We start from the raw sequence: 25,895 nt of genomic DNA, 5'->3' as shown, positions 1-25,895 counted from the left end.
CGCTCACGCAGCCCGGTCCATCTCCCCAACCCCTCCTTGTTCTCACCTCCTTCCCCAAATCAAGAGACACCCATGAATGCATGGATGGAACCGGCTGGTGGTTGCGCCCTCCCCCTCCCTTCGGTCCCGGAGATGGTACGATCCAAGCGGCCTCTCCATCACCAATGGAAGGATGCAGGGATGCAGCGATGGAAGGACCATCGGCTCGTCGCGGATGGTACCTGCCTTGGGAAGGCTGCTAGCCGCTGGCATGCAGTTATGGTTCCGGCTGCTTTGGATACATGGTAGTGGTGGTGGTGTGTGTGTGTGTACACACACACGGGTTGGGGGTGCATGTCCTTTCCAAAAGTAGGATGGGAAAGAGGGGGGCAAGGAGGGTAGGAACCTACCCCAGGGAAAACAAGGGGCAAAACAGTCACATTAATAGGATTGATTTCCATTTCTCTTCCCACCTGATATTTCCAAAAACCCCAATGCTAGTTAATTTCTAAAATTAGAGATGTTGGGGCTCCTGCCTGCCTAGAAGGTAATCCTCTCCCCACCTGCTTTTTCCAGTGGGTTAATTTTGTGTCAGCAAAAACAACAAAGGGTCTCTAAGAGCTCACATTCATCATGGCATAAGCTTTCATGGCCTAGAGCCCTCCTTAGATCCGTGAAGTGTTGTCCTCAGGCACAGAGAAAAGAAATTATAAACACCAGGGGCAAAATGCCATGAAATGCATTTATGACATTTAAACCCCACCCCACCCTCTTACATTCTCTGAGCATGTATACTGCATATTTTGAAGGCTATACATGATCTCATTAATCCTTGCAACAACCCCATGAGGTAGGTCAGGATGATTATCCCCAGACAACAGATGGGGGATGAGAGATAGACCTAAGGTCACCTAGTGAATACATAGCTGAGGCAAGATTTTAACTAGGGACTCCCTCCAGCTCACACTATTACCTGCTCTTCGAACTGGAGCAACTTTCTGAACTGGAAATTCTGCCTCCAAGCCCCATTATGTGATTACTTGATGGTGCAAGGAAAATACTCTGCACATGCTCTGAAACACTCTGTATATTTGCCTCCTTTACAGGTGTCTGGGACATTCCAAATAGGTTCTGAGGCTGAGCTTTCAAAATTTAAGCCCTTTGTCTCATTTCTCATGTGTTTCTCATTTTAGTCTCACAACATCCCTGTGAGGTAGGTTAGGCTGAGAGATAGTGACTTGCCCAAAGTCATCCAGTGAGCTTCATTGCTGAGTGGAGATTTGATCAGAGGTGCTCTTACCCCTGGACTTCTGGGCAAATCCTTTTTAGTCTTTCCCGGGTGGTGTGGTCACCTGGCTGAGCAAGATGATGCTTAATTTGTGGGGGGTGGGGGCTCCAAAGGCCTTTAGGTCCAGGCTCCAAAATTGCCTAGGTGCACCTCTGAATTTGAACCTGGACCTCCCTCATCTAGAATCTAAAACTCATCCTCTGCATTCACTGACACCGATAGTGAGGGGACCCAGTTAAAGTATCCAGCTATGCCAGGGAAAACGTCTTCTGTACCCTTTTCACATTGTAATGGCAGAAATAATTTAGACATGATGTCCTAGGCGTGAGAAAAACTACTCACCGAAGTATCTCTTCTCTACACTACCATGAAAGGGTAGAGGAACTCTCTCCTCTCTTGTATTTGCATCAAGTCATGCTCGCTGAGTTCCATGTTTGCTCCCTCACATACCTTTCTGTATTTCCAACAATTTGTCTTCTCCTAACATGCCCATTCCACTTCCTTCGCCTCCTTTTGTTTGGGCATCCCCACGAACAGTATCATCACCACAATCATTATTACAACAGTCTGTAAACCTTCTCTTCCTGAATCAATTATTTCCTGGTTGGTTGGTTTCCCCCTGAATGCTTAAAACTTGAATATGGCCACAATCCATCGCAGAGCTCAGCCAAGTACATTCAAATCCAAAGAAGCTTGAGATTTCGCTTCCACACTGCCCAATGAAGCATTCTGTGTGATTCGAAAGTGCATATTCTGGTGCCTGAAGAAATTAGTCAAATCAAAAATATCATCAAGGTTATTTTGTGTATATAAAACAAAAGGACAATAATTATTTTGTCCTAGGGCACATAGGAATTAATCTTTCTACTTAAATTATTTTGTTCTAGGGCACACAGAAACTCATATTTCTTGTTAAAATTGACTGGATGAATGGAGACAGACAGAACAAAATAAAAGAGACAGAAGCTAGGCAACTGCCTCAGAAGGAACTCTGAGCTTGTCTGGGAAAACTGGAGTGCAGGATTTGTCACCCTAGACTCCTTTGTTGAATTTCCTATTTGTAACTCCCCCACCCGCCCCCGCCCCCGCCACCGCACCCCAAGGACATATTCATACTTACTGATTTAATAGCCACTTCCTCTCTGCAGGGAATTCTGAGAATTATAGTTCTGTGAAGGGAGTTAAGGTTCAGAATTCTAGCACCTTCACCAAACTAGAACAAAGTTTGGGAGAAGCTCTTTGGGAGAAACCATGATAGTTTAACTGGTATAAAGCTGATTTAAGATTGGACTGTTGCAATGTGCTCTGCGTGGGGCTGCCCTTGAAAACCATTTGGAAACTTCCGCTAGTCCACAATGTGGCAGCTAGACTATTATCATGAGCCCAGTAGAGGGAATGGGTGGCCTGCTTGCTTTAGCATCTTGAATGGCTGTTGATTGGTTTGGAGGTACAATTCAAGAGGTGCTTGTTATTACCTTTAAAGCCCTAAATGGCTTGAGTCGGGGTACCTCAAGGATTACCTTTCCATGTATGTACCTGCCTGAGCTTCAGGATCATCAGCTAGGTCTCTGCTTGGGGTCCCATCTCCTTCAGAGACATGCTTGGGAAAGGGCCTTTTTTTCTTTTCTTTTTTAAAAAAGTGGCTTCTAAATGGAATGCCTTCCCCTGGAGATCCATCAGACTCTCTGCCTGATAACTTTTCATTGTCAGGTGGAAACATTTCCATTTCAATGTGAATCCTCTGACTGGCTGATTTCTGGTTGCTGTGCGTTCATGTTGTACTTGTTGTTTTAATTGTGCATTGTAATTATGGTTGTATTATACTTGTTTTGTTTACATATTTTTGTATGCCACTTTGAACTTCTGAAGGATAAGCAGTATATAAATTTAATAAATAAATGTTGAATGTAAGTGTACCCATCGAGTCATGGTCTCCCCCTCACTGGCGTCCTGCAAAATATGAAAGATCAGCATTTGCTGTTTGAAGCATTATTTCCCTCCCTTTAATACAAGATTATGTTGCCAAGCCTACACCTGTTAGGAAAATAGGAAGCTGCTTTATACTGAGCCAGACCCTTGGACCATCTAGCTCCGTATACACTGACTGGCAGCAGCTCTCCAGGGCTTCAGGCAGGAATCTTTTCCCAGCACTACCTGGACATTCCAAGGATTGAACCTGGGACCTTCTATATGCAAAATAAATGTTCTTGCACTGAGCAATGGCTCCATCCCTTAATGTTAAGACTCACTAAGGGCAACGTAGCACATCAGCCCTTTACTGTGGCTTTCCAGATGCTTGACACACATGCCCTCGTGTTCTTGCTTTTGTTCTGCAGTCCAGGATGGCAACAAAAACAGGAGGTGTCTCCAGCCCACACAGCTGCAGTTGGCATGGTGGATCACAAGTTGTGCCGATCTGGGATAAGCAATCGATTGCTGTACTACAACCTGCGCTTGCTGTTGTGTAACAAATCTCGAAGGCTGCAGATGATGCAGACTGGTGTCTGCCAGAATGGTGGGTGAGCCGAAACACAACTGGAAAACTAGCACACCAACATCACTGTTGTGCTTTCCCATTGCCTTCAGTCTGAGCATAACACATGATGCTGGTTTTGGCGTATAAAGTCCTAAAGCATTTGGAGCCTCTATATATTGAAGATCACTTCATTTCCTGTATTCCATTGCAATGTCTCTGGGCCCTGGGTGAAAAAGGCCTCTTCAGAGGGCTTTCTGGGCAACAGAAACTAACAAGGAAGGCGAGAGAAAGATGTATTCTAACGGGCAGTTCCCAAAGCCATTAGTCCTTGGGGCTTCTTGCAGAAGGAATGTCAATGTCATATGAACACCAGGGGCAGTGCTTCCCTGAGGCAGGCTGGGATGGTGGCTTCAGGTGCAGGCACAAGGAGGGAGGCAGGAGGCAGGGAGTGCCCTCTTCCTCCTGCCACTTTGGCATCACCCCACAGGCCTCCCTGCCACCCACTCTTCCTCACTCCACTGGGATATGCTGTTCATTTTTAACTCCTCACTCTGCTGGAGCACACCAGGCACATCCTTGCCACCGCTACCTGGCTTAGGGACATGGGCTGAGACTGTTCACATGTTGCTCTTGCCTCAACAGAATGACCTGCGAATACTGAACACCCACTCGTAGATGTGAGCATCAGATTGTCTTTTGCCTCAGGCAGCAAAATGATTTGGGCTGTGCCTGTAGGACGCCTTGAGCATATGGGATAAGTTGAGAAATATATCAATCATCATCATCATCATCATCATCATCATCATCATTATCAACAACAAATCTAATATTTTCAGTTATCTACTTAATGTATAGCCTGTGTTTCCACTCAAAGAACCCCCAAGTGGCTCAAAAAAACATGTTAAAACAGCAAAATACATTAAAAACTCCCATAAAATCTTATAAACACTGGCAAGAAGAGCCAGGAGCATTCCCAGATGGGGCTTTTAGCTCGCATCTCCACTGAAATGGACGATGTGCATTCACTTTTCAGCCAGATTTACCCTGAAGTCTGTGCAACATATCAGAGGGTTCTGATATGTACATAATTCGCGTTTCCCCCTCCATATTGAAGCCTAGCCCAGTTTATGTACGGGGTTTAAAAAAAAATCCACTTTTTGCATCAGGGTATCCAATATGCCCCGAACTCCCAGTAAAGCCTCTCAATAAACCCATGTTAAAGCCTGTTGTCTGGGAAAGCTCCCATTACCTCCCTAGCCTTCCTCAATCTGCAGTTGCCTGGTGGGGTAAAAAGGCCTTCACCTGCTTGCAAAAGGTTCCAAATAGATGCTTCCCAGTGAATTTCTCAGGGGAGAGCATTCCAGAATTTAGAAGCCACCACAGAGAAGACCCTGCTCTTGCTAGAGAATAAGCTAGCACCCACAAGTGGTGGCCCACCGAAGCAAGCCTTCACTAGATATTCTGTGCGCATGGATTGGGTGGGGTGGGGCATCTCCTAAGGCGGAAGACACTCTCTCCACTTGCCCACATGTTGAAGCAGCTGCCGTCCCAAACAGCACGTACAATACAATAGAGAGAGCAAGATGTGAGCAGCTCTGCAGGCTCCCCCTCCAAGCAGACTGGCAGAAGATCAAGCAGGAGTGCTTCCCCAGATCCCTAAAGCAGAATGATTTATTAATTTTTTTGCCCTGCCAAGCAGGTTCTTCTGAGCAAAGCTATCAGCTAATGGGCACCGCTGGCCAGCTGGCAGGGCAAGCATGATCCCCCATCCGAGAGCCCACAGTCAGCAGTCACTCACACCATGAATTATAGATGCCCCTTGATTTCCGCTCTTTGGTATTCCCAGCTGGCAGGAACCATGTTGATCTTCTCCGACATTTCCAGCAGGGCAAAACTGGGCAGTCCAAGGGTGGAGAAATGAGACAGGTCCGTGTGTGGGCAGGAGAGGGTATATTTTTTGGAGACTCCCATAAGAGACAACCTCTCTTCTGTCAGCAATGCCTCAGAATGGCATAAGGCATCTCTACAGCTTAGAGGAGGAGTCCCCCGGTATATTCCATTCCCACCATTCCCGTAGAAAGAAAGCATGCCATGTTCCATATTTAATCTGATGTTTTTCTTGGTTAGGTGAGCACTTTCTGAGTCCCAATGAGCCACATACTGTTCTGAACAACTGACATTCTGAACCCCTGCTCGCTGGGCAGAGTCAGAGCCACTTTCAAAGCGGCGATTCCCTTATATTTAACATGGGGAGAGCAACCCACCCTATCCGACCCCAGCACAGCTGGTGTTGCTGGTGTCTCCCTTGTGTTTCTTCTTAAATTGTGAGCCCCTTTGGGACAGGGAAGCATTTTCTCATTCCTCCTCCCCATTCCCCCCCCCCATTCCTTCTGCTATGTAAACTGCTTTGTGAACTTTTTGTTGAAAAGCAATACCTTAACAATAGTGATAGTAATAGTAATAGAAATAATAACACATTCCACAGGTTTGTCAAATGCGTAATTTGTCTTTTCCTTGATTGAGAAAAAACTCATTTTAGTAAAGCCTTGGAACTGAGTACATATTTTGAAACTGAGTACCTATGAAGACAAATGTAATTGTGCCCCTTGTTACCCAGCCTGCTCTGCTTCCCCTTTCCTGATATCCTAGCAACGGGCTTCACACAAGTTAGTGGTATGGAACAGCATGGAGCTTCTGTGTGTTTCAGTTTAACCTTCACACGTTTTTAAGCACAGGCCTTAAGACCTTGCTGTCTTTGCCCCCACCTGAAATACCTTTTCTCTCCTCCTCCACACTGTTTCGGCCACAAGTTGCCACTTGTCTGTTTGTCACCTGGGCAGCTGGGAATTGAAGTCCTAGGCCCAATGTCAGGATATAGATGCTTAAAGTCTCAGAATGGCTCTTCACCCAGCTGTGCTTTGCTGTCAGGGCGTGGACACATGCACACACACATCCACACACACACACACACGGCTTTTGCTTCTTGTGCTTGTGCTGCTCCGCTCCGCTTGGGATGCTGGGCGAAGAGCATAAGGTTCTCAGGTTTCCAGGAGCCCTCAGCAAACTACCCTCCACCGCCCCCTCCTACCTGGGCATAAGGGTTGCCCACTCCGACTGAAGCTATTTATGGAGATCCCCCCACCCCCCGCATAGAGTGCTGCCCCATCACAGGAGCACAGGAAGTTGTGTTATACTGAGTCAGGCCCTTGGCCCATCTAGCTTAGAGTTGTCTACACTGACTGGCAGCGGCTCCTCCAGGGTTTCAAGCAGGAGTCTCTCTACCTGGAGATGGCAGGGATCAAACCTGAAAAGCAGATGCTCTCTACCACTGAGCTAGGAAGATGGGTTTGGGGGGGGGGGAGAAGAGAGAGAGAGAGAGAGGTTTGGTTCTCTCTTCTTGGCCTTGTGCTCCTGCTGCTCCACTAGAGTAGAGAACCAAGGTCTGTTCTGAGAGAACGGTGAACTACATTAGCAAAAGCCCTGGCTGGCCCAAGTGGGAAAGAGGGGGGAAGAGTGCCCAGACCAAAGTGTTTCCTGTCCCTTCCTCAGGGGCAGCCCAAGGTATTGTGGCACCTGCAGCGAGGTACCAAACACTCACTGCTTTGCCCCAGGACCCAGGTGGGGGTCAGTCCCCTTTCAAAACTGACCCTTGCAAGTTTTGAAAGTGGGGCAGGAGTGGAGAGGTGGGAGGGCAGCAGCAGCAGCAGCAGCAGCAGCCTCCTTACATAGGAACATAGGAAGCTGCCATATACTGAGTCAAACCATTGGCCCATATAGCTTAGTAATAATAATCTCTTCATTTCGGTCAGCGACCAGCATGATCTAGCTTAGTATTGTCTTCACAGACTGGCAGCGGCTTCTCCAAGGTTGCAGGCAGGAGTCTCTCTCAGCCCTATCTTGGAGATGCCAGAGTGGCCCCATCCCCTAAGAGGAATATCTTACAATCTGCTCACACATGTAGTCTCCCATTCAGTTGCAAACCAGAGTGAACCCCGCTTAGCAACGGAGACAACCCTGGTGTTGGTTTATATTGCTGGCAAATTCATTTCAGGTGTTAAAGTAAAGAGGTGTTGGTTTTACATTTAATCTCAGCCCTTTCTTGGAGATGCCAGGGAGGGAACTTGGAACCTTCTGCTCTTCCCAGAGCAGCTCCATCACCTGAGGGGAATATCTTACAGTCCTCACACTTCTAGTCTCCCTTTCATAAGCAACCAGGGTGGACCCTCCCAGCTATTTATGGACTTTGTGCTTCTTGCATGTGCTCCTTGTGCTTCTTGCATGCTTTGTAAGGAATGTGAGGGGCCGTGTTCCTTGAAGAGCTTGCAAGGGTCAGCTTGCATATATATGTTTACCTTGTTTAAGGTTTTTCCACGGATTTCTGTTTATGCTTTGGAACAGACCAAAGGGCCATCACAAGCAGCAATATTTTGTTTACAACCATGGCCAGCCAGATGCCTCTGGGAAGCTCACAATTAGGACCTGAAAGTAGCATCCCTCCCTGGAGATATACTGCTTCTGCTTTTGGAGGTTCCATTTAGCTCCCATGGCTAAAAGCCACATTTTAATGTCTTATTGATTGCTGTTGTTTATTGTCGTTCATTGATTTGTTGTCTTTTTACGCTTATGATGCTTTGCAATTTCTGGTGAACCACCCTGGTAATATTGTACTGATGGATGGCAAAGATCTCTGTAAAATAAATAAATAAAACAGACCCATCCCCTATGAAGTTGTCTAACTCTTTTAAAAAATCAATCTCAGCTAGTTTTTATTCTTTATGGCAAGAGACATCATGGTGTCCCGCACTTAACCTACTATCACCCTCAAGAAAGAGCACTCGCAGTTCTCCTTCCCACCAGGGAAATGCTCTGTGATCACGTCTCCATTTAAGAACTTGACTCCAAATCTCCAAGCACCAGGCCCCTCTGGGCAGTGATGAAAGCTGTGTTGGGAGAACTGTTGTGTTGAGAATGTTTACATAGCAACCTAGGAAGCTCCCTGACACCGAGTCAAACCATTGGTCCATCTGATTCAGTATTGAAGACACGGACTGGCAGCACCTTCGCCAAGGTTTCAAGCCGGAGTCTTTCCCAGTCCTACCTGAAGATGCCAGGGATCGAACTCAGGGCCTTCTGCATGCAAAGCAGCTGCTCTGCCACTGAGCTACAGCCCCATCCCCAAGGATGGCATACATGGGTCTCCCATCCAGGCACTGACCACACTAAGACTTGCTTAGCATCAGCAAAGTAGCGGTATCCTGTGCCTTAGACCCAATCTGCGCAAACTTGGCCCAGAACATGTGATGGATTACAACTCTCATCATCCCCAGCCACAATAAATTGTGGCTGAGAGTGATGGGAGTTGTAGTTCAACAACTTGCAGGAGAGAGAAGAGAGACAACATCTGCTCCCAGGTAGACCCCAGAGTGTGAGACTGGGTGCCTGCCTGTTTGCTTGTCCTGCTTGTCCTGCTGCCCCTAAGTCTGTTATCTGCCCCCCAGGACTGGTTGCTGTGCTGAGGTGAGGCCTTGCAGGATTGGGGCCCGGGGAGGAGGGTGACTTGGCAGTTTCCTGGATTCCATCTGCCTAGAGCTGCCTGCTCAGGGCTATATAGGCTTCTGCCAGTGGTGGCGGGCCTGCCACCGAAGGGGTGACATCAAAGGGGGTCGCCCCTTTGGGGGAGCCACTTTGGGGGACAGCGAGGGTGAGGGCCAGGTCTCCTGGCCCAGGTATTTGTATGTGAGGGGGTGGCATTTAATAGTGGGGCTTCTGTTTTAATTTGTCCTGGGTGAGACAATCTTAGAATGTGTCTGGGCTTACCCGGAGATGGGGAGACAGGGGGCGTGTCCACTGACTGTGGGGCGGCCATTCCGGTTGTGGTGGGGAACAGAAGAAGTAACGTTGGCAGGTAGGTGGGCCGTTACAGGGGAAGGGGACTTGGACATCTAAAAGCTGTTTCCCCTTCTGGCTGTCCGGCCAGCTCTTTGACCTTGGGGAGCAGTGCCGATCATCCTTGGAACCTCACCTTGCTCCTCCGTAATGCCAGGTCAGTCCAGAACAAATCAGAAACCATCCATGATTTGATTCTGGATGAAGGTGCCGACCTGGTATGTATTACAGAGACCTGGCTGGGGGAGGCTGGGGGCCCAGTTTGGCCCCAGCTTCTTCCTCCAGGCTACTCTGTTGAGGAGCGGGCAAGGGACCGTGGGAGGGGAGGTGGCGTGGCTGTGGTCTATAAGAATAACCTTTCCCTTACCAGGATCCCTGTTAGAGTGTCAGACCATATCAAATGTGTATACTTAAGTCTGGGGAACAGGGATAGACTGGGACTTCTGTTGGTGTACTGATCGCCCCGCTGCTCAACAGGTTCCCTAACTGAGCTGATGGACTTGGTCTCGGACTTGGTGTTGGAGTCCCCCAGACTTGTGGTGCTGGGGGACTTCAATGCTCACTTTGGGACCAATTTGTCTGGGGAGGCTCAGGAGTTCATAGCGGCCATGAAGACTATGGGCCTATCCCAAGTGGTCTCGGGGCCAACGCACATTGCTGGTCACACGCTTGATTTGGTCTTTCACTCTGATCAGGGTGGTGTTCCATGGGTGGGGAATCCTGTGATTTTCCCATTGTCATGGACGGACCGCCGTCTGGTTAAGGCTGGACTCACAATCACTTCCCACCTTCACAGGAGCGGGGGACCTATTAGGATGATCTGCCCGAGAAGGTTATTGGATCCAATAGGATTTCAAGAAGCCTTGGAGGGATTTAGTGTTGGCTCTGCTGGTGATCCTGTTGATGCCCTGGTGGAGAATTGGAACAGCAAACTCACTGGGGCAGTAGACATGATTGCTCCTAAGTGTCCTCTCCGACCTGCTTCAAAATTCGCCCCTTGGTATACGGAAGAACTACGGGGGCTGAAGCGGCAAGGGAGACGACTGGAGCGCAAATGGAGAAAGACTCGGCTCGAATCTGACAGATTGTAACATAGAGTTTATTTGAAGACCTATGCTCAGGCGATATGTGAGGCAAAGAAGCGATTCTTTTCTGCCCGTATTGCATCCGCAAGTTCAGGTCCGGCGGAGTTGTTCAGGGTTGTGAGAGGGCTAGTGAGTGCCCCTCCTCCCTTGAATCAGAATCTGGAACCATCGATTACCCGCTGTGATGTAGGGGTGTGCACGGAACCGCCACACTGCGGTCCGGCACTGGGGTGGGGGGTCGCTTTAAGAGCGGCGGGAGGGTTTACTTACCCCTCCCGCCACTTTCCGCGGTGGTGCCGTAATTAGTAGAGTAATTGGGGCGGCAGGATACCTCCCTGCCGCCCCTTCCCCGCTGCGGCTCTGCAAAGCTCCCAGTAATGCTTTGCACGCGCGCACATTGTGCGCGCACTTCACGTCACTGATGTGCGCGCGCACAAAGCATTACTGGGAGCTTTGCAGATCCGCAGTGGGGAAGGGGCGGCAGGGAGGTATCCTGCCGCCCCAATTACTCTACTAATTACGGCGCCACCGCGGAAAGCGGCAGGAGGGGTAAGTAAACCCTCCCGCCGCTCTTAAAGCGACCCCCTACCCCCAATCCGGACCACCCAGGTCCGGGCCCATCCCTACTGTGATGTGTTTAATGAATTCTTTGTGGGGGGAAATCTCTCGTATTCGGGCCGACTTAGACGCCATCTCCACAATTACTTCAGTGTCTGATGTGGAGGTGTCCAGCAACTCCTCTTGTGTGATTAGGTTGGATCGGTTCCAGTTTGTGACTTCTGAGGATGTGGATGAGCTGATTGGAATGGTGCGACCTACCACCTGTTCTCTTGACCCTTGCCTGACATGGCTTATATTATATGGCGGGGGGGGGGGTTGTTGTAGAAGGCTTGGTAGAGATTATAAATGCGTCTCTGAGGGAAGGTAGGATGCCTCCTTGTCTTAAGAAGGCAATTATTAGACTGCTTCTGAAGAAGCCTACCCTGTAGTCCCTCAGACTTGAACAACTTCAGGCCTGTCTCCAACCTTCCGTGGCTGGGCAAGGTAATTGAGAAAGTGCTGGCCTCCCAGCTCCAGACAGTCTTGGATGAAACTGATTATCTTGACCCATTTCAAACTGGCTTTTGGGCTGGCTATGGGGTGGAGACTGCTTTGGTCGGCCTGATGGATGATCTCCAATTGGCAATTGACAGAGGAAGTGTGACTCTGTTGGTCCTTCTGGACCTCTCGGTGGCTTTCGATACTATTGACCATAGTATCCTTCTGGAGCGTCTGAGGGGGTTGGGAGTTGGAGGCACGGCTTTGCAGTGGTTCCGCTCCTACCTCTTGGGCTTGTTCCAGATGGTGTCCCTTGGAGATTGCTGTTCTTCAAAATCTGAGCTTTTGTATGGTGTTCCCCAGGGCTCCATATTTTCTCCAATGTTGTTTAATATCTACATGAAACCGCTGGGAGAGATCATCAGGAGATTTGGTGCAGGGTGCTATCAGTATGCTGATGACACCCAAATCTATTTCTCCATGTCAGCATCATCGGGAGAGGGCATAACCTCCCTAAATGCCTGCCTGGAGTCGGTGATGGGCTGGATGAGGGATAACAAACTGAGACTGAATCCAGCTAAGATGGAGGTACTCATTGTGCGGGGTCGGAACTCGAGAGATGATTTTGATCTGCCTGTTCTGGATGGGGTCACACTTCCCCAGAAGGAACAGGTACGCAGTCTAGGGGTGCTTCTGGATCTGAGCCTCTCCCTGGTGTCCTAGGTTGAGGCGGTGGCCAGAAGTGCTTTCTATCAGCTTCGGCTGATACGCCAGCTACATCCATTTCTTGAGGTGAATGACCTCAAAACAGTGGTACATCTGCTGGTAACCTCCTGACTGGATTACTGTAATGCGCTCTTTGTGGGGCTGCCCTTGTACATAGTCCAGAAACTACAGCTGGTCCAGAATGCGGCAGCCAGGCTGGTCTCCGGGTCATCTCGGAGAGACCATATAACTCCTGTATTGAAGGCGCTACACTGGCTGCCGATATGTTTCCGGGCAAAATACAAGGTGCTGGTTATAACCTATAAAGCCCTAAACAGTTTGGGCCCTGGGTATTTAAGGGAACACCTTCTTCAGCATGAACTCCACCGCCCACTGAGATCTGCTGGAGAGGTCCGTCTGCAGCTGCCACCGGCTCATCTGGTGTCCACTCAGGGACGGGCCTTCTCCGCTGCTGCCCTGAGGCTTTGGAATGCGCTCCCTAGTGAAATAACATAGGAAGCTGCCATATAGTGAGTCAGACCATTGGTCTATCTAGCTCAGTATTGTCTTCGCAGACTGGCAGCGGCTTCTCCAAGGTTGCAGGCAGGAATCTCTCTCAGCCCTATCTTGGAGAAGCCAGGGAGGGAACTTGGAACCTTCTGCTCCTCCCAGAGAGGCTCCATCCCCCAAGGGGAATATCTTACAATGGTCACTCACACTTCTAGTCTCCCATTCATATGCACCCAGGGCAGACCCTGCTTAGCTAAGGTGACAAGTCATGTTTGCTACCACAAGACCAGCTCTCCTCTCTAAGAGCCTCCCCATCTCTGACAGCTTTTTAAAAGTCTTTAAAAAGACATTTCTTCACCCAGGCTTTTAATTAATGTTTTAATGGTTTTAATGCTGTTTTAAAATATAATTTTAAATTTTTTAAATTGTTGTAATGTGTGTGCCCCCCCCACACACATTTTTGTCTTAACGAATGTTTTACTTTGGTTTTTATTCTGTTGTAAACCGCCCAGAGACGTAGGTTTTGGGCGGTATAAAAATGTTTAAATAAATAAATAAACTTATGGGGGGGGGGTCAAGTCTGCCCAACCCTACCTTAGACCATAGAAGTAGTAGTACTATTGGCTAACATACTGCGCAAGGTCCCGTAAGCCTAGGAACAGAGGGTTTGCACAGTTGCACAGGAGTGCTCTTGCAGGAGGCCACAAAACTGTGCAAATGCAGTTGTGCAACAGAGAGCCATTGTTTCCAAGTCCTATCTTCCGTTCCTAGGCTGATGGAGGCTTGTGCAGAATGTCAGCTAACAACAACAACAACAACAACAACAACAACTAGCTGGACCGGGTGCAGAGCATCTGCGCCTCCAGCCGGTCAACTGATTGCTGCTGCTTCCCCCAGTCCCCGCTAGCACTCCAGGCTTTCTGGTTGTCCGGCTGCTCCTCTTCCTGGGCATGCTTCCTCTCCCCCACACCTTGCCCGCTTCTCACCCCCACCCCACCGTTTCTGGCTGGCAGGCCTCCTCCTCCTGGCAGCTGGGCCTGCCCGCCTCCACCTCCTCCTCCTCCCCCTGGCAGCTGGACTGGGACTGCCCACCACCACCTCCTGCTCCCACCGGCTGGGCTGGCCCGCCGCTGCCTCCTCCAGCCAACTGGCTGCCACCGCCATTGTCTCCCCATCCCCGTTGCTATCCCCCAGGCAGCTGCTCACAAACTCTCGCAAGAGCTACCACACATGGGATTAGCGACGGGTACACTTAGGAAAATTATATATATAGAAGATGATGACGATAATAATAATAGTAGTAGTAGTAGTAAAAAGATCGCACAGACTGACTACAAACAAAGGTATGACAAGGTAGCAGGGATGATACACTGGAACATCTGCAAAAAATACAAGTAGCCAAAGATTGGTGGGGCCATGAAATTGAAAAAGTTGAAGAAAATGAAGATGTAAAAATATTATGGGACTTCCGACTACAGACAGACAAACATCTGCCACACAATACACCAGATATCACTGTAGTCGAGAAGAAAGAAAAGCAAGTTAAAGTAATCAACACAGCAGTACCAGGGGATAGCAGAATAGAAGAAAAAGAAATAGAAAAAAATCACCAAATACAAAGATCTACAAACTGAAATTGAAAGGCTGTGGCAGAAAAAGACCAAAATAATACCAGTAGTAACGGGTGCCCTAGGTGCAGTTCCAAAACACCTTGAAGAGTACCTCAACACCATAGGGGCCACAGAAATCACCATCAGCCAATTACAAAAAGCAACTTTACTGGGAACAGCCTATATTCTATATCTATAATAATAACGATATTGATAATAAAATTCAGCCAACCCAGGTCCTTGGGAAGGACTCAATGTCTGGGTAAAACAAACCAGTCAATAACACCTGTCTGACTGTGTAAACAAGAAATAATAATAGTAATAAATAAATAAATAAATAAATAAATAAAGAAAGAAAGAAAGAAAGAAAGAAAGAAAGAAAGAAAGAAAGGATTCCTTTGACAGTCACAACTGAAAATTCACGTGGAAATGGGCAGAAGAAACAGCTGTTTGAAAAGTGTGGCTCTAACTCTGAAGAAACTTCTCAAAAAGTTGTGCAATGCATCGTGACAATTCCTGTTAGCAATTCCCTATGTGAAGCATGTGTGCGCCACAACACACAATAGACGGATACATTAATAAGATTTGTGTCCATGTTGACAACAGTGTAGTAAAGGCAGAGCAGCAGTGCAAATTGAATTTCAGCATGACTGGTGATAACTCCCATTACCACACAAACGACATCACTGAGGCATTTTAGTCGAACAAAAACAACACATATTTATAGTCAGGTTTTATGGAGCATAGTGGATTATGGTGATGTCTTTGTTTTTTGCCTTTAAAAAAAAAAAGAGTTAGTAGATATTAACAATTGGAAGCATGCTCCCAGTTTTCCCCAGCAGAAAAAAGGGTGGATCTTTAAAATAGGAGGCATGATCTAGATTGGTAGCTTCACAGACTTGAGTCCTCAGATGTGGTTGGACTACAACTTCTCAGGCCTTTGGCTGAAGGCCAGCATGGTTGGGGATGAAGGGAGCTGTACTCGTAACAACATCCTGCGACAGGTGGCGGGAATCCCCTAATCTAGATCTCCTCTCTGTCTGGAGAGGAAGGCCTCACACATGGAATGGAAGAGGAGAAGCCAAGCATATAGACGTGCAGGGAGAATGCTGGGAAGGAAGTGGATTCCCTGTTTGGGAAACTCCCCTCTCCACTGCCTCCGCTGCACCCTGTTGCCGCTCACCCCAGAACTCACACTCACACAGCAGGCCATTGCTATGTACTAATCCACTTGCTTTGATCTTAGTCAGGGAGGTGGAGGGAATGCTCTGCATTATCCCTTGCCCTTCCAGCCTTCTCTTTCCATCTTGGCTTCTACACCCTGCCCCTCTAGAGTGGGAGAGAGGTTATGCAATGCGGATTGTGCCTCCAGTGTCTGTGTGTGTGTGTGCGTGTGCGCGAGTGCATGTGTTTAAAATATTGATAACCCTAATCCACTCTAGAAACACTCTACTATTACTGCCACTACAAATATTTTATTTATTTATTTATTTTAATATATTTTTATATTCCCCAAAACCTATGTCTCTGGGTGGTTTACAACAAGATAAAAACAACAGTAAAACATTAGTTAAAAACAAAAACAAAAGCGCAACAATTTAAACATTTTAAAACAATATTCTAAAACAACATTAAAAACCATCAAAACAGTATCAATTAAAAGCTTCAACCAAAGTTCTCAAAGCGGTTTACATAGAAAAATAAATAATACATAATTAATTAAGGTGGTCGCCTGTCCCCAAAGGGCTAACAACCTAAAAAGGGACATTATTTATTTATTTACTTAGAAAATTGTTATTATTGTTAATTTTTATTTATATACCACTCTTCCAAAGGTGGCTCAGGGTGGTTTACGTTTTAAAACCCCCAATTAAAATCAATTAAAATAAAAAGACAATTAAAAGCAGATTAAAATTACAATTAAAACTAGATAACATTAAAACTAAATATCATTATAAGCCAGGCTAAAAAAATGGGTCTTTATGGCTCTCCTGAAAGCCTCCAATGAAGACTGTCTGAGAACAGGCATAATGTGATCTCTCCGGGATATCCCGGAGAGATCACATTATGCCTGTTCTCGGACAGTTGCACTGGCTGCTGATATGTTTCCAGGCAAAGTACAAAGTGCTGGTTATTATCTTTAAAGCCCTGAATGGCTTAGGTCTGGGCTACCTGAGGGAATACCTTACTCTACAAGATGCCCATTGCTCACTGAGATAATCAGGAGGAGTCCATTTTTGGGTGTCACCAGTCCATCTGGTGGCAACCTGGGATCAGGCCTTCTCTGTTGTCTCCCCTAGGTTGTAGAATGTGATCTCCATGGATATGAGAGCATTGTCTTCATTGGAGGCTTTCAGGAGAGCCATAAAGACCCATTTTTTTTTCAATTCTACAAATTGAAATTGAAAGGCTGTGGCAGAAAAAGACCAAAATAATCCCAGTGGTAATTGGCGCCCTGGGTGCAGTTCCAAAAGACCTTGAAGAGCACCTCAACACCATAGGGGCCACAGAAATCACCATCAGCCAATTACAAAAAGCAGCTTTACTGGGAACAGCCTATATTATTCCTCTGTTTCTTTCTTCAAGTAACCATTCTTAAGCCATTGCCAGGTCTTGGTGATGTCTGATTTTCCAGCATTCCTCTTCCACCTGAGCTGCGAGGGAGGTATAGCCTATCGACATCACTGCTGCAAGTCCATCAAACAGTAGAGGAGGAGAAAAGAGGCCTTGAAGAATATATCAAGGACAGTGAAGAAGATGCACTTCAAATGGTCAATAACGCGAAACTATTCAACACCAATGAAACAAAGCAGGCCTACAAGAAAGAACAAGTCAAGAACCAAGCAGAAAAATGGAAAAATAAGCCAATGCATGGTCAATATTTGCACAATATAAGTGGAAAATCAGACATCACCAAGACCTGGCAATGGCTTAAGAATGGCAACTTGAAGAAAGAAACAGAGGGTTTAATACTGGCTGCACAAGAACAGGCACTAAGAACAAATGCAATAAGAGCAAAAGTCGAAAAATCCACCACAAACAGCAAGTGCCGCCTTTGTAAAGAAGCAGATGAAACCATGGACCACCTAATCAGCTGTTGTAAAAAGATCGCACAGACTGACTACAAACAAAGGCATGACAAAGTAGCAGGGATGATACACTGGAATATCTGCAAAAAATACAAGCTACCTGTAGCCAAAAATTGGTGGGACCATAAAACTGAAAAAGTTGAAGAAAACGAAGATGCAAAAATATTATGGGACTTCTGACTACAAACAGACAAACATCTGCCACACAATACACCAGATATCACTGTAGTCGAGAAGAAAGAAAAACAAGTGAAAATAATCGACATAGCAGTACCAGGGGATAGCAGAATAGAAGAAAAAGTAATAGAAAAAAATCACAAAATACAAAGATCTACAAACTGAAATTGAAAGGCTGTGGCAGAAAAAGACCAAAATAATACCAGTGGTAACTGGCGCCCTAGGTGCAATTCCAAAACACCTTGAAGAGTACCTCAACACCATAGGGGCCACAGAAATCACCATCAGCCAATTACAAAATGCAACTTTACTGGGAACAGCCTATATTCTGCGACAATATCTATAACAACAGCAACAACATTGACAATAAAATTCAGCCATCCCAGGTCCTTGGGAAGGACTCGATGTCTGGATAAAACAAACCAGCCAATAACACCTGTCTGTGTAAATAAATAATAATAATATCCCAGAGACCAATCTGGCTGCAGCATTTTGAATTAACTGAATTTTCCAAACGATATATAAAGGTAGCTCTACATAGAGAACATTGCAGTAGTCCTGCCTGGAGGCTACTAGCTGGTACACCACTGTTTTCAGGTCAGTCTCCTCAAGTAATGGGCGGAGTTGTCAAATCAGTCACAGCTGGTAAAAAGCACTTCTGGCCACAGCCTCAACCTAAGGCAGCAGGGTGAGACCTGGGTCCCAAAATACCCCCAAGCTACGAACCTGTTCTTTCTTTCTGGGGGAGTGTAACCTTGTCCAGAACAGGAGTTCTATCCCATCTTGCAGATTATGACACCCAACCATACATAAGCACCTTCATCTTGCTTGGATTCAGCCTCATTTTCTTATCCCTCATCCAATCCATTACTGCCTGGCCTTTAAGGGACTAATGCCATTTCCTGATATTGATGACAAGGAGAAAGAGATTTGGGTGTCATCAGCATATTGATAACACCCAGTAGCAAATGCCTCTGAGTCCCAGTTGCAGGGGAGTAATGGCAGGAGAGAGGGCACACCCTCAACTCCTGCCTGGTGCTTCCAGCGGCATCTGGTGGGCCACTGTGCGAAACAGGATGCTGGACTAGATGGGCTGCCTTGGGCCCGATCCAGCAGGGCTGTTCTTATGTTCTTATGACCTCACCCAGCGGTTTCATGTAGATGTTAAAAAGCCCTGGAGCCCTGGGAGATTCCATATAATAGCTCCTGCTTAGAAGAGCAACTGCCACCAAGCACCACCATCTGAAATCTACCCAAGACAGAGGAGCAGAACCACTGGAAAACAGTGAGGTGGGTCTCACGGTCAATGAGACCTGCCTGGGGAGGGTGAGCAGGGAGAGTGGGCTTAGCCCACTCTCCAAGCACACGAGCAGACCGTCTGCTCTGGACGGCCGAAGCAGCTGTCCACATGACTGCTGGGGGGAGCGGTTCCAGCATGCCTCCGGAGCCGGGAGGTGGCTTTTTGCCTCCCCTCGGGGGATCTCCTCATGAGTAGCCGCAGCGTGGAGCTCTAGCCCGATTTCGTCCCATTGTGTGAATAGTCTCAGTGCCTACTATCCCCAAATCCCTCAGGCAATCCCGAAGGATCCTATGTTTGATGGTATCGAAAGTAGGGATGTGCGAAACGTTTCGGATACAAAACGTTTTGTACCCAAAACAGCCTGTTACGGGTGTTTTGTAGACAAAACAAAACACCCATTTTCCAGATCCAAAAGTTTTGTATACAAAACAAAACGTCCCTGTTTCGGCTACAAAACGTTTTGTTGTTTCAGACCTCCATTTTGTAGTGATCTCTGAGTCAGTCTCCATTTTGTGTTTGACATCTCTTTGAATTCCCCACCCTTCCTGCCTTCTGATCGGTGACCTAAATCATGGGCTGACCTGCTCACAATTCCCTCCTTGTTCCCCATTGGCTCTTTTGCTTCTTGCCACTCTTTACTGACCCCACATTGGCCAGGGGAAAGGTTGCTAACCCATGGGGTGCTGGGTTCTGCTGTTTCTGTGGTGTTCTGAGTGTAGATTCTCTGGCAGCATATGAGAGTGGATTCTTGTTTTTCACTGAAAATCTCATATGCTGCCAGAGAATCTACAATGAACACCTCAGAAACAACAAAACCCAGTACCCCACAGGCTTGTGGGTATGGGGGTGGTTGGCACCCTATGTGCACTACACAACCCCTCACTCTGGGCAACCCCAGTGCCCCCCAAGTAGAATTATGGGGCTGCTGAAACCTCCATTATTCCCTATGGGAGAAATCTTAAAGACACGTAAACTTCAACAAACCACAAAAGATCAGCCCTTTGCCCAATTCCTTTGAAATAATTCTGGAAGTTTCCTTGCCCCCATTGGGCACTACCACCCACCACACTCTGCTCTGGGTCATCCCTTTCCCCTTGATTTGAAGCGATACATTTGCTGGAATCCCCATTATTCCCTATGGGAAAATTCTTAAAGATGTGTAAACTTTAAAAAAAATCACCAAAAAAAATCAGCCCTTTGCCTAATTCCTTTGAAATTTGGGTGGTAGCTTCCACCCATTAGACACTACCACCACCACCCACTCTTTCTGCCCTGGGACCCTTTTTAAAAATCCAAATCAATTCGGATTCGGATTTGGAAAATTTGGCTACAAAACAAAACAGGGCTGATTCGGATTCAGAAAATTTGGGTACAAAACAAAACGGGGATGTTTTGATTCGGATACAAATTGAAACAAGAAAATTCCAAAATGCACACCCCTAATCGAAAGCCACTGAGAGATCCAAAAGAGCTAGCAGAGTCACATTCCCTCTGTCAATTCCCTGGCGTAGGTCATCTATCTGGCCAGCCAAGGTCATCTCAACCCCATAGCCTGCTCTAAAGCCAGTTTGAAATGGGTCTAGATAACCAGTTTCCTCCAAGACTGCTTGGAGCTGGTCACCTCTCGATCATCTTGCCCAACCATGGGAGGCTGGAGGCTGGCCTATAACGATCCATCACCAGGGAGTCCAGAGTGTGCTTCTTAAGAAGGGGGTCTTAAGAAAGGGTCTGCCTCCTTCAAACAAAGTAGCCTCCTGCCTTCTCTCAGTGAGGTATTAACAATATCAACAAGGCCAGCTCCAACAACCTCCCTGCAAATTGCCATGTTGGGCAAAGATCCAAAGAAGAGGTGGTAGACCTTACTGCTCCAAGCAGCTTGTCCACATCCTCAGGAATCACCAACTGAAACTCAGGCACAGAAGGAGGCCAGCCGCAGCCCAGGTTCAGCCTCCTGCCACTGTGGCCCCCCTAGCCCCACCAGCATCTGACGTAAGACGCAGGGAGCGGTTAACCACGCCCCCTGCATCTGACAGACTGGGGGGGCATGTCTGGGGCGCCAAGGTGTGGCCCCTGAGGGGTGGCAGCCTGGGTTCTTTGAACCCGTTCGCTCCACCCCTGCTGAAACTGATCCAATCTAATCTCACAAAAGGGATTGCCAGACACCCCCCTAACTGGACTTGCAGAAATATTGGAGTCCAAATCAGCCTGAATGTGAAAGATTTTATCTGCAGAGAACTCATTGAATGTATCACAGTGAGGCATTGTTTCCAGAACCAAATTTGAAACAGAAGGGGTTTGAATTCAACCCCTAACAATCCAGAAAAGCTGTGCTGGATGAGAACTTGCATACGCAATACATGAGATCTTGCATAAGGCAAGTACCAGCAACAGCCACTGAAGGGATGCTGTGCTGGGGTTGGATAGGGCCAGTTGCTCTCTCCCTGCTAAATTTAAGAGAATCGCCACTTTAAAAGGTGTCTTTTTGCTCAGTTAGCAAAGAGACTGAGCGCCACTCTAGACAGTGAAAAGGTAGTTTAGTACATCTGATTGTGAGGAGAGCTGGCCTTGAGGTTGCAAGCATGCCTTGTTCCCTTAGCTAAGCAGGGTCTGCCCTGGCTGCATATGAAAGGACGACTTGATGTGTGAGCACTCTAAGCTATAGAGCTGCTCTGGGAAGAGCAGATAGCTTCAAGTTCCCTCCCTGGCTTCTCCAAGACAGGGCTGAGAGAGATTCCTGCCTGCAGCCTTGGAGAAGCCACTGCAAGTCTGTGTAGACAATACCGAGCTAGATGGACCAATGGTCTGACTCAGGATATGGCAGCTTCCTATGTTCCTGTGTTCCGTTGATTGGTTGCACCATAATGTAGATGGGGGATGAATCTTCCACTGAAAGGCATGCAACACAGACAGCATCCACACTCTGGGTCAGGGGTTCTCAACTTTGGTTTCCAAATGGTGGTGGACTACAACTCCCATCATTCCCAGTTTGTGGCTGGGGATGATGGGAGTTGTAGTCCAACACCATCTGGGGGCCCAAGGTTGAGAAACTCTGCTGTGGGTCAAAATGCATGTTATGCTTATCATTGGCCTTGAGGTGCTTCATTTTTCTTTGCTAAATAACAGTCATGGGGGTGGGTGCAATGACATGGGAGAACTTCATTTATTTTATTTTATTTTATTTTATTTTATTGCTCTATCACAATCCTGATCCAGGCTGCCCCTGCCATGACTGCAATTTAGCAAAGGAAAACTGAGCACATCAGGACTAATGATGGGTTTGATGTGACGTGTAATTTGACTCTCTAATCTGTGTCTCAGTTTATGCCCACAGAGTTCCTGACCCACCAGGTTATATACATGTGGAAGGCTACTTAGGCACCCAGAGGCCTGGTAATGTCCAGGGAAGCCTGGAGTCAAATCCTGGCCACAAACAAGACCTTCAAGAGAGCCCTTAAAACCCATCTGTTTGGCCTGGCTTTTCAGGGTTTTTAATTAGTTTTAATTGTTTTATTGTTAACCTGATTTTCAGGGTTTTAATTGTTTTGATTCTTTAATTGTTTTTTAAGATGTTTTTAAATTGGTGTTTATATTTGTATTTCTGTTTTAATTTTTTTTTTTTAACAATTTCTGTTTTTTAATTGTAAACTGCCCTGAGCCAGCTTGGAAGGGTGGTATAAAAATCGAATGAATGAATGAATGAATAAGAGCATATCAATGCTAACATAAATACAGAGAATCACCATAAATATGTAGATACTGACATTTGAAATGGCACTATGTAATGCAGCTTTGCTGCTGCCGATTCTGGAGTAAGAGCCAGTGTGGTGCAGTGGATAGGACTGTTAGGCTTGACCTGGGGAGATCTGTGTTCGAATCCCCATCTGGCCATGAAGCTCCCTGGGTCACATGACCTTAGGCTAGACACGCTCTCTCAGGCTAACCCACTTCACAGGGTTGTTGTGAGGCTACATTGGGAACAGAACTCACATAGGCCAGGCTGGGCTCCTTGAAGGAAGGTCAAGATGAAAATACGATAAATAAATCATGCTTATTAAGTGCTTCAAATGCTACTAAGTGTTGCGCAAAGAATGAGAAATAGCCGGCTCCTTTTGCCAGAATGACTTGCCATCTAATACATTGGCACAAAAGGAAGGAGGGATGGGGCAGGGAGGGAAAGGGAAGGAGATTCGCAGAGGTCCGATATGTGGACTGACTCTTTGCAGAACGACTGGGTGGAAGGGAGGGAGGCCACTAGTACCCCTCCCTCTCCTTCTTTAACTGACAATTGCCATGTGGGGTGGTCACTGACAGAAGCCACACATTTCCCCCAGCGAGCCTTGGCACAATGGAGGAGGAGGAGCAAGAGAGGACCCTCGGAATGGGCTTCATAGGAAGCTGCTTTATACTGACTGAGGGCTCTTCCAGATGGCAATAAACTGTGGAATCTGCAGTGTTGGCTGCTGCCAGGGCTGCCCATCATTGCCTGGTGAGCTTGCCAGGATTGGGGGAACTTCCTGGGCAGCAGCAGATGCTTCTAGAATCGCTGCACTGACGGAGGAGCATCTGCCCACTGCCTGGTTACCTTTTCTGGTTAGCTTTTCATGGGGTGGGGGGGTGGGGAGGGACAACATGCAACTGTTCACATCTGCACATGTGCACACACACACGCGCACACTCCATGGGGAGGGTGGGGTCCAACTCACACTTGAGCATGGCCCAACGCAGGGCTTTGCCCCAGAAACCCTCTGAACCATGGGGCGGCGGGGGGGGGGAAACGACGATGACACCAACCCTGGTGGGAGGTGATCCGCATAGGGGGTGATCCGCATAGTGGGAGTGAGGGGTTAAAGTTGAAACAAACCAGGATTCAACTACTGATCGCTTGATCTGCTAACGAATCAGACTTAGAACTAGCTGCTGCTACTGCTAGTACTACTACTACTAAAAATATTTATATACTGCTTTTCAACAAAGGCACTTAGAGCAGTTCACACACACACACACACACACACACACGCACACATGAGAGATGGTTCCCTTTGTGATTGTGAATCCGCAAAGAGCTCGCCATTTAAAAAGAAGCATAAGGTCACCAGCCACAGCCACGGCACAGGGGCTGCCAAGGGGGACAGGAGCCCTCCCTCTGCTCGATAAGGGAATCACCTTTCTGGAAAAGGTGCCTCTTTGCTCCGTGAGCAGGGGCTACAACTATTTATTTATTTTTATTTATTTATTTGATTTATATACCGCCCTTCCAAAATGGCTCAGACCAAAATGGCTCAGACCAAAATGGCTCAGGCCAGCTAGCGACCATGCCCTGAATTCAGACATCATGGTGAGCTGTGGTTAGTTTGAAAACAGGAGCAGAAGCTTTGAAGGAGAAGAGGGGAAGGGAAATATTAGAAATGTTAGTGGTTAGAGTGCTGGACTAGGACCGGGGAGACCCGAGTTCAAATCCCCATTCAGCCATGAAACTAGCTGAGTGACTCTGGGCCAGTCACTTCTCTCTCAGCCTAACCTACTTCACAGGGTTGTTGTGAAAGAGAAACTCAAGTATGTAGTACACCGCTCTGGGCTCCTTGGAGGAAGAGCGGGATATAAATGTAATAATAATAATAATAATAATAATAATAATAATAATAATAATAATAATGTTCGAGCCTATGAGGAGGTTGAGTTGATGGGCCAAACCTACCCAGCATTCTGTGCCGGGCATCTGGTTTGGCATGGCATTGCACGGCACACAGACTCATGGTTAGGTGAACAGCTCCGAGCTAGGCGGTGTGTATATGCAGCATTACTTGGGGCAGGTTGCCAACTGCCCAAGAACAATACTTGCTTTGGCCTGGTCTTTTGCTGCTCAGTCTGTGGAAACCAGCAAGTGCAGCTTTTCACAGCCAAACATGACAAACATGATCATCTGTGACTATCTGCTGACAAAAAGCGCAGCTACCTACCAGGGCCCGTTACAAAGTTGGCTTGCCCGACTCAGTAGCAAATGTGCAGCAGCAAGCAAGCAAGCAAGCAAGCAGTGCCCATATCTTGGCCTCTGTGTTATGTGCTCTGCTTGCTGCAATGTGTCAGAGGGGGCAGGGAAACAGGGAGACACGCACATCTAAATTTAAAACAGCTCCTAAGGCAGATGGAGACTTGAATAGTTGGGTCATGTTGTCATGGCAACTAAAGTTTCAGAATTTGGGATGGAGGGATGGGTAGATAGATGAGGGATAAAGAGGCAGGACAGAGATAGGTCTGACACCAGTGAATAGTAAAGCAAGCTATCACCAGAGTTATGTGGATGCTACAGTTTTCTCTGCCTGTGGGAGGACAGAGAAATCACAGCTTTCTGAATTGCAGCTCTCTTCTTCTTCTTCTTCTTCTTCTTCTTCTTCTTTTCTTCTTCTTCTTCTTCTTCTTCTTCTCCCCCTCCCCCTCCTCTTCACAGGCTTTTCATTCACAAGGTCCCAGGTTCAATCCTTCGATCCCCTAGTAGGGCTGGGAAAGACCCCTGCCTGAAACTTTGGACAGCTGCTGGCAGTCAGTACAGACAACACAGAGCCAGATCAACCGATGCTCTGACTTGGTATAAGGCAGTTTCCTATCTTCCTATGTCCTTCTTTCAAAAGGAAGTTTCTAGCCTGCATAGCTGCAAACAAGATGTGCTTGGAGATATGTGTGCAATGCTAGGGGAACCCAGTTAGATCTCCAGTGGGGCCGGGTGGGGTAGGGATCGGCTTCAGATCCCTGCATAG

General features: G+C 47.3%; 1 long non-coding RNA gene across 1 annotated transcript; it reads left to right on the top strand.

Annotated features, from left to right (window-relative positions):
- Nucleotides 1-154: 154 nt before the first annotated feature.
- Nucleotides 155-8,461, top strand: LOC128345720 (uncharacterized). The gene is made up of 2 exons (XR_008316595.1): nt 155-284; nt 3,604-8,461. It is a non-coding gene; the product is annotated as an uncharacterized LOC128345720 (long non-coding RNA).
- Nucleotides 8,462-25,895: the final 17,434 nt, after the last annotated feature.

Source organism: Hemicordylus capensis, chromosome 2 (genome assembly GCF_027244095.1).
Source record: "Hemicordylus capensis ecotype Gifberg chromosome 2, rHemCap1.1.pri, whole genome shotgun sequence".
Lineage (NCBI taxonomy): Eukaryota > Metazoa > Chordata > Lepidosauria > Squamata > Cordylidae > Hemicordylus > Hemicordylus capensis.
The sequence above is the reverse complement of the archived record's forward strand: the minus strand, read 5'-3'. Positions and strand labels throughout refer to the sequence as shown.